This window comes from Nerophis ophidion, linkage group LG26 (genome assembly GCF_033978795.1).
Source record: "Nerophis ophidion isolate RoL-2023_Sa linkage group LG26, RoL_Noph_v1.0, whole genome shotgun sequence".
NCBI classification, from domain to species: domain Eukaryota; kingdom Metazoa; phylum Chordata; class Actinopteri; order Syngnathiformes; family Syngnathidae; genus Nerophis; species Nerophis ophidion.
Window position 1 is genome coordinate 20,933,062 of NC_084636.1, and position 15,210 is coordinate 20,948,271.

Sequence of the window (15,210 nt, forward strand, 5' to 3'; positions counted from 1 at the left end):
AAATGTCTGTGATATTGAATAAATATGAGTTTTACTAAAAAATATTGTTTTTCTATTGTTTGCAACTACAAAAATTAGGTTCTACTCAATATGACTGTATACTGTAACACTCAATATTACAGTTATTTAAACATAACTTCTAAACCACACATGAAAAATGGCCAATAATGCCTGAAATAATGCATCTCTGAGAGTTTGACTTGAAACATGTGCTTTTTTAAATTTTGAAAATGGACAAAGTAGTTTTTTACTCAGTATGACAATAATGATCTTAGAATCCTGAGATAATGCGAAAAAAACTATAAAAATGTATTCCAACATAATTCCTAATCCAAATGTGCAAAATTTCTAAAAATGCCTTTGATATTGAATCAATGTGAGTTTTACTAAAAAATATTGTTTTTCTATGGTTTGCAACTACAAAAATTAGGTTCTACTCAATATGACTGTATACTGTAACACTAAATGTGACAGTTATTTAAACATAACTTCTAAACCACACATGAAAAATGGCTAATAATGCCTGAAATAATGCATCTTCAGGAGTTTTGATCGAAACATATGCTTTTTAAAATCTTGCAAATGCAAAAAGTAGTTTTTTTATTCAATAAGACAGTAATGTTCCTACAATCCTGAGATAATGCGAAAAAAGCAATAAACATGTATTCAAACATAACTTCTAAACAACACATGCAAAATGGCTTATAATGTCTGGAGATATTCATCTTCGTCAGTTGTACTAGAAAAATGATCATTTGTAAGGTTTGCAAAGACATAAAGTTGTTTTGTAATTCAAAACAGATGTATATTTGTCATACTAAATATGAAAGGTTTATAGACATAACTCCAAAACCAAACATAATTTCTGTCAAAAAAAAGCCTGTAATATTGAATTTATGTGAGCTTTTACAAGAATCAAGTATTTTGGAAAGGTTCACAAATACAGAAAATAGGTTTTATTCACAATGACAGTATACTGTCAAACTCAATAAGAAAGTTTTGAAACATAATTCCAAAAATACAAATGCAAAATGTCTAGTAACGCCTGAAGATATGTATCTTTAAGAGTTTTACTGGAAAGAAACATTTGGCAAGGTTTGCAAAAACAACAGGTAATGTTTTACTCAATTTGACAGTATCATACTTACAATCCTGAGATAATGCGAAAAAAGCAATAAAAATGTATTACAACATAATTCCTAATCCAAACGTGCAAAATGTCTAAAAAAGAATGTGAAATTGAATCCATGGGAGTTTTACTAGGAACAGTTATTTTATATGGTTTGCAAATCAAAAATTATGTTTTATTCAATATGTCTCTATACTGTAACACTCAATATTACAGTTATTTAAACATATTCTAAACCACACATGAAAAATGGCCAATAATGCCTGAAATAATGCATCTCTGAGAGTTTGACTTGAAACATGTGCTTTTTTAAATTTTGAAAATGGACAAAGTAGTTTTTTACTCAGTATGAAAATAATGATCTTAGAATCCTGAGATAATAAGAAAAAAACAATAAAAATGTATTCCAACATAATTCCTAATCCAAATGTGCAAAATTTCTAAAAATGCCTGTGATATTGAATCAATGTGAGTTTTACTAAAAAATATTGTTTTTCTATGGTTTGCAACTACAAAAATTAGGTTCTACTCCATATGACTGTATACTGTAACACTCAATATGACAGTTATTTAAACATTACTTCTAAACCACACATGAAAAATGGCTAATAATGCCTGAAATAATGCATTTTCGGGAGTTTTGATCGAAACATATGCTTTTTAAAATCTTGCAAACGCAAAAAGTATTTTTTTTATTCAATAAGACAGTAATGTTCCTACAATCCTGAGATAATGCGAAAAAAGCAATAAAAATGTATTCAAACATAACTTCTAAACAACACATGCAAAATGGCTTATAATGTCTGGAGATATTCATCTTTGTCAGTTGTACTAGAAAAATTATCATTTGTAAGGTTTGCAAAGACATAAAGTTGTTTTGTAATTCAAAACAGATGTATATTTGTCATACTAAATATGAAAGGTTTCTAGACATAACTCCAAAACCAAACATACTTTCTGTCAAAAAAAGCCTGTAATATTGAATTTATGTGAGTTTTACAAGAATCAAGTATTTTGGAAAGGTTCACAAATACAGAAATTAGGTTTTATTCACAATGACAGTATACTGTCAAACTCAATAAGAAAGTTTTTGAAACATAATTCCAAAAATACACATGCAAAATGTCTAATAACACCTGAAGATATGTATCTTTAAGAGTTTTACTGGAAAGAAACATTTGGCAAGGTTTGCAAACAACAAGTAATGTTTTATTCGGTTTGACAGTATCATACTTACAATCCTGAGATAATGCGAAACAAGCAATAAAAATGTATTACAACATAATTCCTAATCCAAACGTGCAAAATGTCTAAAAAAGAATGTGAAATTGAATCCATGGGAGTTTTACTAGGAAGTGTTATTTTATATGGTTTGCAAATCAAAAATGATGTTTTATTCAATATGACTCTATTCTGTAACACTCAATATTACAGTTATTTAAACATAACTTCTAAACCACACATGAAAAATGGCCAATAATGCCTGAAATAACGCATCTCTGAGAGTTTTACTTGAAGCATGTGCTTTTTTAAATTTTGAAAATGGACAAAGTGTTTTTTTACTCAGTATGACAATAATGATCTTAGAATCCTGAGACAACGCGAAAAAAAGCACTAAAAATGTATTCCAACATAATTCCTAATCCAAATGTGCAAAATTTCTAAAAATGCCTGTGATATTGAATCAATGTGAGTTTTACTAAAAAATATTGTTTTTCTATGGTTTGCAACTACAAAAATTAGGTTCTACTCAATATGACTGTATACTGTAACACTAAATGTGACAGTTATTTAAACATAACTTCTAAACCACACATGAAAAATGGCTAATAATGCCTGAAATAATGCATCTTCAGGAGTTTTGATCGAAACATATGCTTTTTAAAATCTTGCAAATGCAAAAAGTAGTTTTTTTATTCAATAAGACAGTAATGTTCCTACAATCCTGAGATAATGCGAAAAAAGCAATAAAAATGTATTCAAACTTAACTTCTAAACAACACATGCAAAATGGCTTATAATGTCTGGAGATATTCATATTTGTCAGTTGTACTAGAAAAATGATCATTTGTAAGGTTTGCAAAGACATAAAGTTGTTTTGTAATTCAAAACAGATGTATATTTGTCATACTAAATATGAAAGGTTTATAGACATAACTCCAAAACCAAACATAATTTCTGTCAAAAAAAAGCCTGTAATATTGAATTTATGTGAGCTTTTACAAGAATCAAGTATTTTGGAAAGGTTCACAAATACAGAAAATAGGTTTTATTCACAATGACAGTATACTGTCAAACTCAATAAGAAAGTTTCTAAACATAATTCCAAAAATACAAATGCAAAATGTCTAATAACGCCTGAAGATATGTATCTTTAAGAGTTTTACTGGAAAGAAACATTTGGCAAGGTTTGCAAAAACAACAGGTAATGTTTTACTCAATTTGACAGTATCATACTTACAATCCTGAGATAATGCGAAAAAAGCAATAAAAATGTATTACAACATAATTCCTAATCCAAACGTGCAAAATGTCTAAAAAAGAATGTGAAATTGAATCCATGGGAGTTTTACTAAGAACAGTTATTTTATATGGTTTGCAAATCAAAAATTATGTTTTATTCAATATGACTCTATACTGTAACACTCAATATTACAGTTATTTAAACATAACTTCTAAACCACACATGAAAAATGGCCAATAATGCCTGAAATAATGCATCTCTGAGAGTTTGACTTGAAACATGTGCTTTTTTAAATTTTGAAAATGGACAAAGTAGTTTTTTACTCAGTATGACAATAATGATCTTAGAATCCTGAGATAATAAGAAAAAAACAATAAAAATGTATTCCAACATAATTCCTAATCCAAATGTGCAAAATTTCTAAAAATGCCTGTGATATTGAATCAATGTGAGTTTTACTAAAAAATATTGTTTTTCTATGGTTTGCAACTACAAAAATTAGGTTCTACTCAATATGACTGTATACTGTAACACTCAATATGACAGTTATTTAAACATAACTTCTAAACCACACATGAAAAATGGCTAATAATGCCTGAAATAATGCATCTTCGGGAGTTTTGATCGAAACATATGCTTTTTAAAATCTTGCAAATGCAAAAAGTAGTTTTTTTAATTCAATAAGACAGTAATGTTCCTACAATCCTGAGATAATGCGAAAAAAGCAATAAAAATGTATTCAAACATAACTTCTAAACAACACATGCAAAATGGCTTATAATGTCTGGAGATATTCATCTTTGTCAGTTGTACTAGAAAAATGATCATTTGTAAGGTTTGCAAAGACATAAAGTTGTTTTGTAATTCAAAACTTCTAAACAACACATGCAAAATGGCTTATAATGTCTGGAGATATTCATCTTTGTCAGTTGTACTAGAAAAATTATCATTTGTGGATGGATGGATGGATTTATCCATCCATCCATCCATTTTCTACCGCTTAATCCCTTTTGGGGTCGCGGGGGGCGCTGGCGCCTATCTCACCCTGCGATGAGGTGGCGACTTGTCCAGGGTGTACCCTGCCTTTCATATTTAGTATGACAAATATACATCTGTTTTGAATTACAAAACAGATGTATATTTGTCATACTAAATATGAAAGGTTTATAGACATAACTCCAAAACCAAACATACTTTCTGTCAAAAAAAGCCTGTAATATTGAATTTATGTGAGTTTTACAAGAGTCAAGTATTTTAGAAAGGTTCACAAATACAGAAATAAGTTTTTTTCTCTATGACAGTATACTGTCAAACTCAATAAGAAAGTTTTTGAAACATAATTCCAAAAATACACATGCAAAATGTCTAATAACGCCTGAAGATATGTATCTTTAAGAGTTTTACTTTAAAGAAACATTTGGCAAGGTTTGCAAAAACAACAAGTAATGTTTTACTCAATTTGACAGTATCATACTTACAATCCTCAGATAATACGAAAAAAGCAATAAAAATGTATTACAACATAATTCCTAATCCAAACGTGCAAAATGTCTAAAAAAGAATGTGAAATTGAATCCATGGGAGTTTTACTAGGAACAGTTATTTTATATGGTTTGCAAATCAAAAATGATGTTTTATTCAATATGACTCTATACTGTAACACTCAATATTACAGTTATTTAAACATAACTTCTAAACCACACATGAGAAATGGCCAATAATGCCTGAAATAATGCATCTCTGAGAGTTTGACTTGAAGCATGTGCTTTTTTAAATTTTGAAAATGGACAAAGTAGTTTTTTACTCAGTATGACAATAATGATCTTAGAATCCTGAGATAATGCGAAATAAGCAATAAAAATGTATTCCAACATAATTCCTAATCCAAATGTACAAAATTTCTAAAAATGCCTGTGATATTGAATCAATGTGAGTTTTACTAAAAAAGATTGTTTTTCTATGGTTTGCAACTACAAAAATTAGGTTCTACTCAATATGACTGTATACTGTAACACTCAATATGACAGTTATTTAAACATTACTTCTAAACCACACATGAAAAATGGCTAATAATGCCTGAAATAATGCATCTTCGGGAGTTTTGATTGAAACATATGCTTTTTAAAATCTTGCAAATGCAGAGAGTAGTTTTTTTATTCAATAAGACAGCAATGTTCCTACAATCCTGGGATAATGCGAAAAAAGCAATAAAAATGTATTCAAACATAACTTATAAACAACACATGCAAAATGGCTTATAATGTCTGGAGATATTAATCTTTGTCAGTTGTACTAGAAAAATTATCATTTGTAAGGTTTGCAAAGACATTAAGTTGTTTTGTAATTCAAAACAGATGTATATTTGTCATACTAAATATGAAAGGTTTATGGACATACTCCAAAACCAAACATAATTTCTGTCAAAAAAAGCCTGTAATATTGAATTTATGTGAGTTTTACAAGAATTAAGTATTTTGGAAAGGTTCACAAATACAGAAATTAGGTTTTATTCACTATGACAATATACTGTGAAACTCAATAAGAAAGTTTTTGAAACATAATTCCAAAAATACACATGCAAAATGTCTAATAACGCCTGAAGATATGTATCTTTAAGTGTTTTACTGGAAAGAAACATTTGGCAAGGTTTGCAAAAACAACAAGTAATGTTTTACTCAATTTGACAGTATCATACTTACAATCCTGAGATAATGTGAAAGAAGCAATAAAAATGTATTACAACATAATTCCTAATCCAAACGTGCAAAATGTCTAAAAAAGAACGTGTAATTGAATCCATGGGAGTTTTACTACGAACAGTTATTTTTATATGGTTTGCAAATCAAAAATTATGTTTTATTCAATATGACTCTATACTGTAACACTCAATATTACAGTTATTTAAGCATAACTTCTAAACCACACATGAAAAATGGCCAATAATGCCTGAAATAATGCATCTCTGAGAGTTTTACTTGAAACATGTGCTTTTTTAAATTTTGAAAATGGACAAAGTGGTTTTTTACTCAGTATGACAATAATGATCGTAGAAGCCTGAGATAATGCGAAAAAAGCAATAAAAATGTATTCCAACATAATTCCTAATCCAAATTTGCAAAATTTCTTAAAATGCCTGTGATATTGAATCAATGTGAGTTTTACTAAAAAATATTATTTTTCTATGGTTTGCAACTACAAAAATTAGGTTCTACTCAATATGACTGTATACTGTAACACTCAATATGACAGTTATTTAAACATAACTTCTAAACCACACGTGAAAAATAGCCAATAATGCCTGAAATAATGTATCTCTAAGAGTTTTACTTGAAACATGTGCTTTTTTAAATTTTGAAAATGGAAAAAGTAATTTTTTACTCAGTATGACAATAATGATCTTACCATCCTGAGATAATGCGAAAAAAGCAATAAAAATGTATTTCAACATAACTCCTAATCCAAATTTGCAAAATTTCTAAAAATGCCTGTGATATTGAATCAATGTGAGTTTTACTAAAAAATATTGTTTTTCTATGGTTTGCAACTACAAAAATTAGGTTCTACTCAATATGACTGTATACTGTAACACTCAATATGACAGTTATTTAAACCGAACTTCTAAACCACACATGAAAAATGGCTAATAATGCCTGAAACAATGCATCTTCGGGAGTTTTGATCGAAACATATGCTTTTTAAAATCTATCAAATGCAAAAAGTAGTTTTTTTATTCAACAAGACAGTAATCTTCCTACAATCCTGAGATAATGCGAAAAAAAAACAATAAAAATGTATTCAAACATAACTTCTAAACAACACATGCAAAATGGCTTATAATGTCTGGAGATATTCATCTTTGTCAGTTGTACTAGAAAAATGATCATTTGTAAGGTTTGCAAAGACATAAAGTTGGTTTGTAATTCAAAACAGCTGTATATTTGTCTTACTAAATATGAAAGGTTTATAGACATAACTCCAAAACCAAAAATAATTTCTGTCAAAAAAAGCCTGTAATATTGAATTTATGTGAGTTTTACAAGAATCAAGTATTTTGGAAAGGTTCACAAATACAGAAATTAGGTTTTATTCACTATGACAGTATACTGTCAAACTCAATAAGAACGTTTTTGAAACATAATTCCAAAAATACACATGCAAAATGTCTAATAACGACTGAAGATATGTATCTTTAAGAGTTTTACTGGAAAAAAACATTTGGCAAGGTTTGCAAAAACAACAAGTAATGTTTTACTCAGTTTGACAGTATCATACTTACAATCCTGAGATAATGCGAAAAAAGCAATAAAAATGTATTACAACATAATTCCTAATCCAAACGTGCAAAATGTCTAAAAAAGAATGTGAAATTGAATCCATGGGAGTTTTACTAGGAACAGTTATTTTTGTATGGTTTGCAAATCAAAAATGATGTTTTATTCAATATGACTCTATACTGTAACACTCAATATTACAGTTATTTAAACATAACTTCTAAACCACACATGAAAAATGGCCAATAATGCCTGAAATAATGTATCTCTGAGAGTTTTACTTGAAACATGTGCTTTTTTAAATTTTGAAAATGGACAAAGTTTTTTTTTACTCAGTATGACAATAATGATCTTAGAATCCTGAGATAATGCGAAAAAAGCAATACAAATGTATTCCAACATAATTCCTAATCCAAAAGTGCAAAAAGTCTAAAAATGCATGTGATATTGAATCAATGTGAGTTTTACTAGCAACGATTGTTTTTCTATGGTTTGCAACTACAAAAATTAGGATCTACTATGTATGACAGTTATTTAAACATAACTTCTAAACCACACATGAAAAATGGCTAATAATGGCTGAAATAATGCATCTTCGGGAGTTTGGATCAAAACATATGCTTTTTAAAATCTTGCAAATGCAAAAAATATTTTTTTTTTATTCAATAAGACAGTAATGTTCCTACAATCCTGAGATAATGCGAAAAAAGCAATAAAAATGTATTCAAACATAACTTCTAAACAACACATGCAAAATGGCTTATAATGTCTGGAGATATTCATCTTTGTCAGTTGTACTAGAAAAATGATCATTTGTAAGGTTTGCAAAGACATAAAGTTGTTTTGTAATTCAAAACAGATGTATATTTGTCATACTAAATATGAAAGGTCTATAGACATAACTCCAAAACCAAAGATAATTTCTGTCAAAAAAAGCCTGTAATATTGAATTTATGTGAGTTTTACAAGAATCAAGTATTTTGGAAAGGTTCACGAATACAGAAATTAGGTTTTATTCATTATGACAGTATAATGTCACACTCAATAAGAAAGTTTTTCAAACTTCCATCCATCCATTTTCTACCGCTTATTCCTTTTCGGGGTCGCGGGGGGCGCTGGCGCCTATCTCAGCTACAATCGGCCGGAAGGCGGGGTACACCATGGACAAGTCTTCAAATAATCGCAGGGCCAACACAGATATAATTCCAAAAATACACATGCAAAATGTCTAATATCGCCTGAAGATATGTATCTTTAAGAGTTTTACTGGAAAAAAACATTTGGCAAGGTTTGCAAAAACAAAAAGTAATGTTTTACTCAATTTGACAGTATTATACTCACAATCCTGAGATAATGCGAAAAAAGCAATTAAAATGTATTCAAACATTACTTCTAAACAACACATGCAAAATGGCTTATAATGTCCGGAGATATTCATCTTTGTCAGTTGTACTAGAAAAATGATTTGGTTTGCAAAGACATAAAGTTGTTTTGTATTTCAAAACAGATGTATATTTGTCATACTAAATATGAAAGGTTTATAGACATATCTCCAAAACCAAACATCATTTCTGTCAAAAAAAAGCCTGTAATATTGAATTTATGTGAGTTTTACAAGAATAAAGTATTTTGGAAAGGCTCACAAGTATTTTGGAAAGGCTCACAAATACAGAAATTAGGTTTTATTCACTATGACAGTATAATGTCACACTCCATAAGAAAGATTTTGAAACATAATTCCAAAAATACACATGCAAAATGTCTAATAACGCCTGAAGATATGTATCTTTAAGAGTTTTACTGGAAAGGAACATTTGGCAAGGTTTGCAAAAACAAAACATGATGTTTTACTCAATTTGACAGTATTATACTTACAATACTGAGATAATGCGAAAAAAGCAATACAAATGTATTACAACATAATTCCTAATCCAAACGTGCAAAATGTCCAAAAAAGAATGTGATATTGAATCCATGGGAGTTTTACTAGAAACAGTTATTTTTATATGGTTTGCAAATCAAAAATTACATTTTATTCAATATGACTCTAAACTGTAACACTCAATATTACAGTTATTTAAACATAACTTCTAAACCACACATGAAAAATGGCCAATAATGCCTGAAATAATGCATCTCTGAGAGTTTTACTTGAAACATGTGCTTTTTTGAATTTCGAAAATGGACAAAGTAGTTTTTTACTCAGTATGACAATAATGATCTTAGAATCCTGTGAGATAATGCGAAAAAAGCAATAAAAATGTATTCCAACATAATTCCTAATCCAAACGTGCAAAAAGTCCAAAAATGCCTGTGATATTAAATCAATGTGAGTTTCACTAGCAACAATTGTTTTTATATGGTTTGCAAATCAAAAATTATGTTTTATTCAATATGACTCTATACTGTAACACTCAATATTACAGTTATTTAAAGATAACTTCTAAACCACACATGAAAAATGGCCAATAATGCCTGAAATAATGCATCTCTGAGAGTTTTACTTGAAACATATGCTTTTTTAAATTTTGAAAATGGACAAAGTAGTTTTTTTATTCAATAAGACAGTAATGTTCCTACAATTCTGAGATAATGCGAAAAAAGCAATAAAAATGTATTCAAACATAACTTCTAAACAACACATGCAAAATGGCTTATAATGTCTGGAGATATTCATCTTTGTCAGTTGTACTAGAAAAATGATCATTTGTAAGGTTTGCAAAGACATAAAGTTGTTTTGTAATTCAAAACAGATGTATATTTGTCATACTAAATATGAAAGGTTTATAGACATAACTCCAAAACCAAACATTAATTTTTGTCTAAAAAAGCCTGTAATATTGAATTTATGTGAATTTTACAAGATTCAAGTATTTTGGGAAGGTTCACAAATACAGAAATTAGGTTTTATTCACTATGACAGTATAATGTCACACTCAATTAGAAAGTTTTTGAAACATAATTCCAAAAATAAAGATGCAAAATGTCTAATAACGCCTGAAGATATGTATCTTTAAGAGTTTTACTGGAAAGAAACATTTGGCAAGGTTTGCAAAAACAACAAGTAATCTTTTACTCAATTTGACAGTATTATACTTACAATCCTGAGATAATGCCAAAAAACAAATAAAAATGTATTACAACATAATTCCTAATCCAAACGTGCAAAATGTCTAAAAAAGAATGTGAAATTGAATCCATGGGAGTTTTACTAAGAACAGTTATTTTTATATGGTTTGCAAATCAAAAATTAAGTTTTATTCAATTTGACTCTATACTGTAACACTCAATATTACAGTTATTTAAACATAATTTCTAAACCACACATGAAAAATGGCCAATAATGCTTGAAAAAATTCATCTCCAAGAGTTTTACTTGAAACATGTGCTTTTTGCTAAATTTTGAAAATGGACAAAGTAGTTTTTTTATTCAGTATGACAATAGTGATCTTAGAATCCTGAGATAATGCAAAAAAAGCAATACAAATGTATTCCAACATAATTCCTAATCCAAAAGTGCAAAAAGTCTAAAAATGCATGTGATATTGAATCAATGTGAGTTTTACTAGCAACGATTGTTTTTCTATGGTTTGCAACTACAAAAATTAGGATCTACTATATATGACAGTTATTTAAACATAACTTCTAAACCACACATGAAAAATGGCTAATAATGCCTGAAATAATGCATCTTCGGGAGTTTTGTTCGAAACATATGCTTTTTAAAATCTTGCAAATGCAAAAAATATTTTTTTTTATTCAATAAGACAGTAATGTTCCTATAATCCTGAGATAATGCGAAAAAAGCAATAAAAATGTATTCAAACATAACTTCTAAACAACACATGCAAAATGGCTTATAATGTCTGGAGATATTCATCTTTGTCAGTTGTACTAGAAAAATGATCATTTGTAAGGTTTGCAAAGACATAAAGTTGTTTTGTAATTCAAAACAGATGTATATTTGTCATACTAAATATGAAAGGTTTATAGACATAACTCCAAAACCAAACATCATTTCTGTCAAAAAAAGCCTGTAATATTGAATTTATGTGAGTTTTACAAGAATCAAGTATTTTGGAAAGGTTCACAAATACAGAAATTAGGTTTTATTCACTATGACAGTATAATGTCACACTCAATAAGAAAGTTTTTCAAACTTCCATCCATCCATTTTCTACCACTTATTCCTTTTCGGGGTCGCGGGGGGCGCTGGCGCCTATCTCAGCTACAATCGGCCGGAAGGCGGGGTACACCATGGACAAGTCGCTAAATCATCGCAGGGCCAACACAGATATAATTCCAAAAATACACATGCAAAATGTCTAATATCGCCTGAAGATATGTATCTTTAAGAGTTTTACTGGAAAGAAACATTTGGCAAGGTTTGCAAAAACAAAAAGTAATGTTTTACTCAATTTGACAGTATTATACTCACAATCCTGAGATAATGCGAAAAAAGCAATTAAAATGTATTCAAACATTACTTCTAAACAACACATGCAAAATGGCTTATAATGTCTGGAGATATTCATCTTTGTCAGTTGTACTAGAAAAATTATTTGGTTTGCAAAGACATAAAGTTGTTTTGTATTTCAAAACAGATGTATATTTGTCATACTAAATATGAAAGGTTTATAGACATATCTCCAAAACCAAACATAATTTCTGTCAAAAAAAAGCCTGTAATATTGAATTTATGTGAGTTTTACAAGAATCAAGTATTTTGGAAAGGCTCACAAATACAGAAATTAGGTTTTATTCACTATGACAGTATAATGTCACACTCCATAAGAAAGATTTTGAAACATAATTCCAAAAATACACTTGCAAAATGTCTAATAACGCCTGAAGATATGTATCTTTAAGAGTTTTACTGGAAAGAAACATTTGGCAAGGTTTGCAAAAACAAAACATGATGTTTTTCTCAATTTGACAGTATTATACTTACAATACTGAGATAATGCGAAAAAAGCAATACAAATGTATTACAACATAATTCCTAATCCAAACGTGCAAAATGTCCAAAAAAGAATGTGAAATTGAATCCATGGGAGTTTTACTAGAAACATTTATTTTTATATGGTTTGCAAATCAAAAATTACGTTTTATTCAATATGACTCTATACTGTAACACTCAATATTACAGTTATTTAAAGATAACTTCTAAACCACACATGAAAAATGGCCAATAATGCCTGAAATAATGCATCTCTGAGAGTTTTACTTGAAACATATGCTTTTTTAAATTTTGAAAATGGACAAAGTATTTTTTTTAATCAATAAGACTGTAATATTCCTACAATTCTGAGATAATGCGAAAAAAGCAATAAAAATGTATTCAAATATAACTTCTAAACGACACATGCAAAATGGCTTATAATGTCTGGAGATATTCATCTTTGTCAGTTGTACTAGAAAAATGATCATTTGTAAGGTTTGCAAAGACATAAAGTTGTTTTGTAATTCAAAACAGATGTATATTTGTCATACTAAATATGAAAGGTTTATAGACATAACTCCAAAACCAAACATTAATTTTTGTCTAAAAAAGCCTGTAATATTGAATTTATGTGAATTTTACAAGAATCAAGTATTTTGGAAAGGTTCACAAATACAGAAATTAGGTTTTATTCACTATGACAATATACTGTCAAACTCAATGAGAAAGTTTTTGAAACATAATTCCAAAAATACACTTGCAAAATGTCTAATAACGCCTGAAGATATGTATCTTTAAGAGTTTTACTGGAAAGAAACATTTGGCAAGGTTTGCAAAAACAAAACATGATGTTTTTCTCAATTTGACAGTATTATACTTACAATACTGAGATAATGCGAAAAAAGCAATACAAATGTATTACATCATAATTCCTAATCCAAACGTGCAAAATGTCCAAAAAAGAATGTGAAATTGAATCCATGGGAGTTTTACTAGAAACAGTTATTTTTATATGGTTTGCAAATCAAAAATTACGTTTTATTCAATATGACTCTATACTGTAACACTCAATATTACAGTTATTTAAAGATAACTTCTAAACCACACATGAAAAATGGCCAATAATGCCTGAAATAATGCATCTCTGAGAGTTTTACTTGAAACATATGCTTTTTTAAATTTTGAAAATGGACAAAGTATTTTTTTTAATCAATAAGACAGTAATGTTCCTACAATTCTGAGATAATGCGAAAAAAGCAATAAAAATGTATTCAAATATAACTTCTAAACGACACATGCAAAATGGCTTATAATGTCTGGAGATATTCATCTTTGTCAGTTGTACTAGAAAAATGATCATTTGTAAGGTTTGCAAAGACATTAAGTTGTTTTGTAATTCAAAACAGATGTATATTTGTCATACTAAATATGAAAGGTTTATAGACATAACTCCAAAACCAAACATTAATTTTTGTCTAAAAAAGCCTGTAATATTGAATTTATGTGAATTTTACAAGAATCAAGTATTTTGGAAAGGTTCACAAATACAGAAATTAGGTTTTATTCACTATGACAATATACTGTCAAACTCAATAAGAAAGTTTTTGAAACATAATTCCAAAAATACACATGCAAAATATCTAATAACGCCTGAAGATATGTATATTTAAGAATTTTACTGGAAAGAAACATTTGGCAAGGTTTGCAATTAAAACAAGTAATGTTTTACTCAATTTGACAGTATTATACTTACAATCCTGAGATAATGCAAAAAAAAGCAATAAAAATGTATTACAACATAATTCCCAATCCAAACGTGCAAAATGTATAAAAAAGAATATGAAATTGAATCCATGGGAGTTTTACTAGGAACAGTTATTTGTATATGGTTTGCAAATCAAAAATTATGTTTTATTCAATATGACTCTATACTGTAACACTCAATATTACAGTTATTTAAACATAACTTCCAAACCACACATGAAACATGGCCAATAATGCCTGAAATAATGCATCTCTGAGAGTTTTACTTGAAACATGTGCTTTTTTAATTTTTGAAAATGGACAAAGTAGTTTTTTTACTCAGTATGACAATAATGATTTTAGAATCCTGAGATAATGCGAAAAAAGCAATAAAAATGTATTCCAACATAATTCCTAATCCAAACGTGCAAAAAGTCTAAAAATGCCTGTGATATTGAATCAATGTGAGTTTTACTAGCAACAAGTGTTTTTTCTATGGTTTGCAACTACAAAAATTAGGTTCTACTCAATATGACTGTATACTGTAACACTCAATATGACAGTTATTTAAACATAACTTCTAAACCACACATGAAAAATGGCGAATGATGCCTGAAATAATGCATCTTCGGGAGTTTTGATCGAAACATATGCTTTTCAA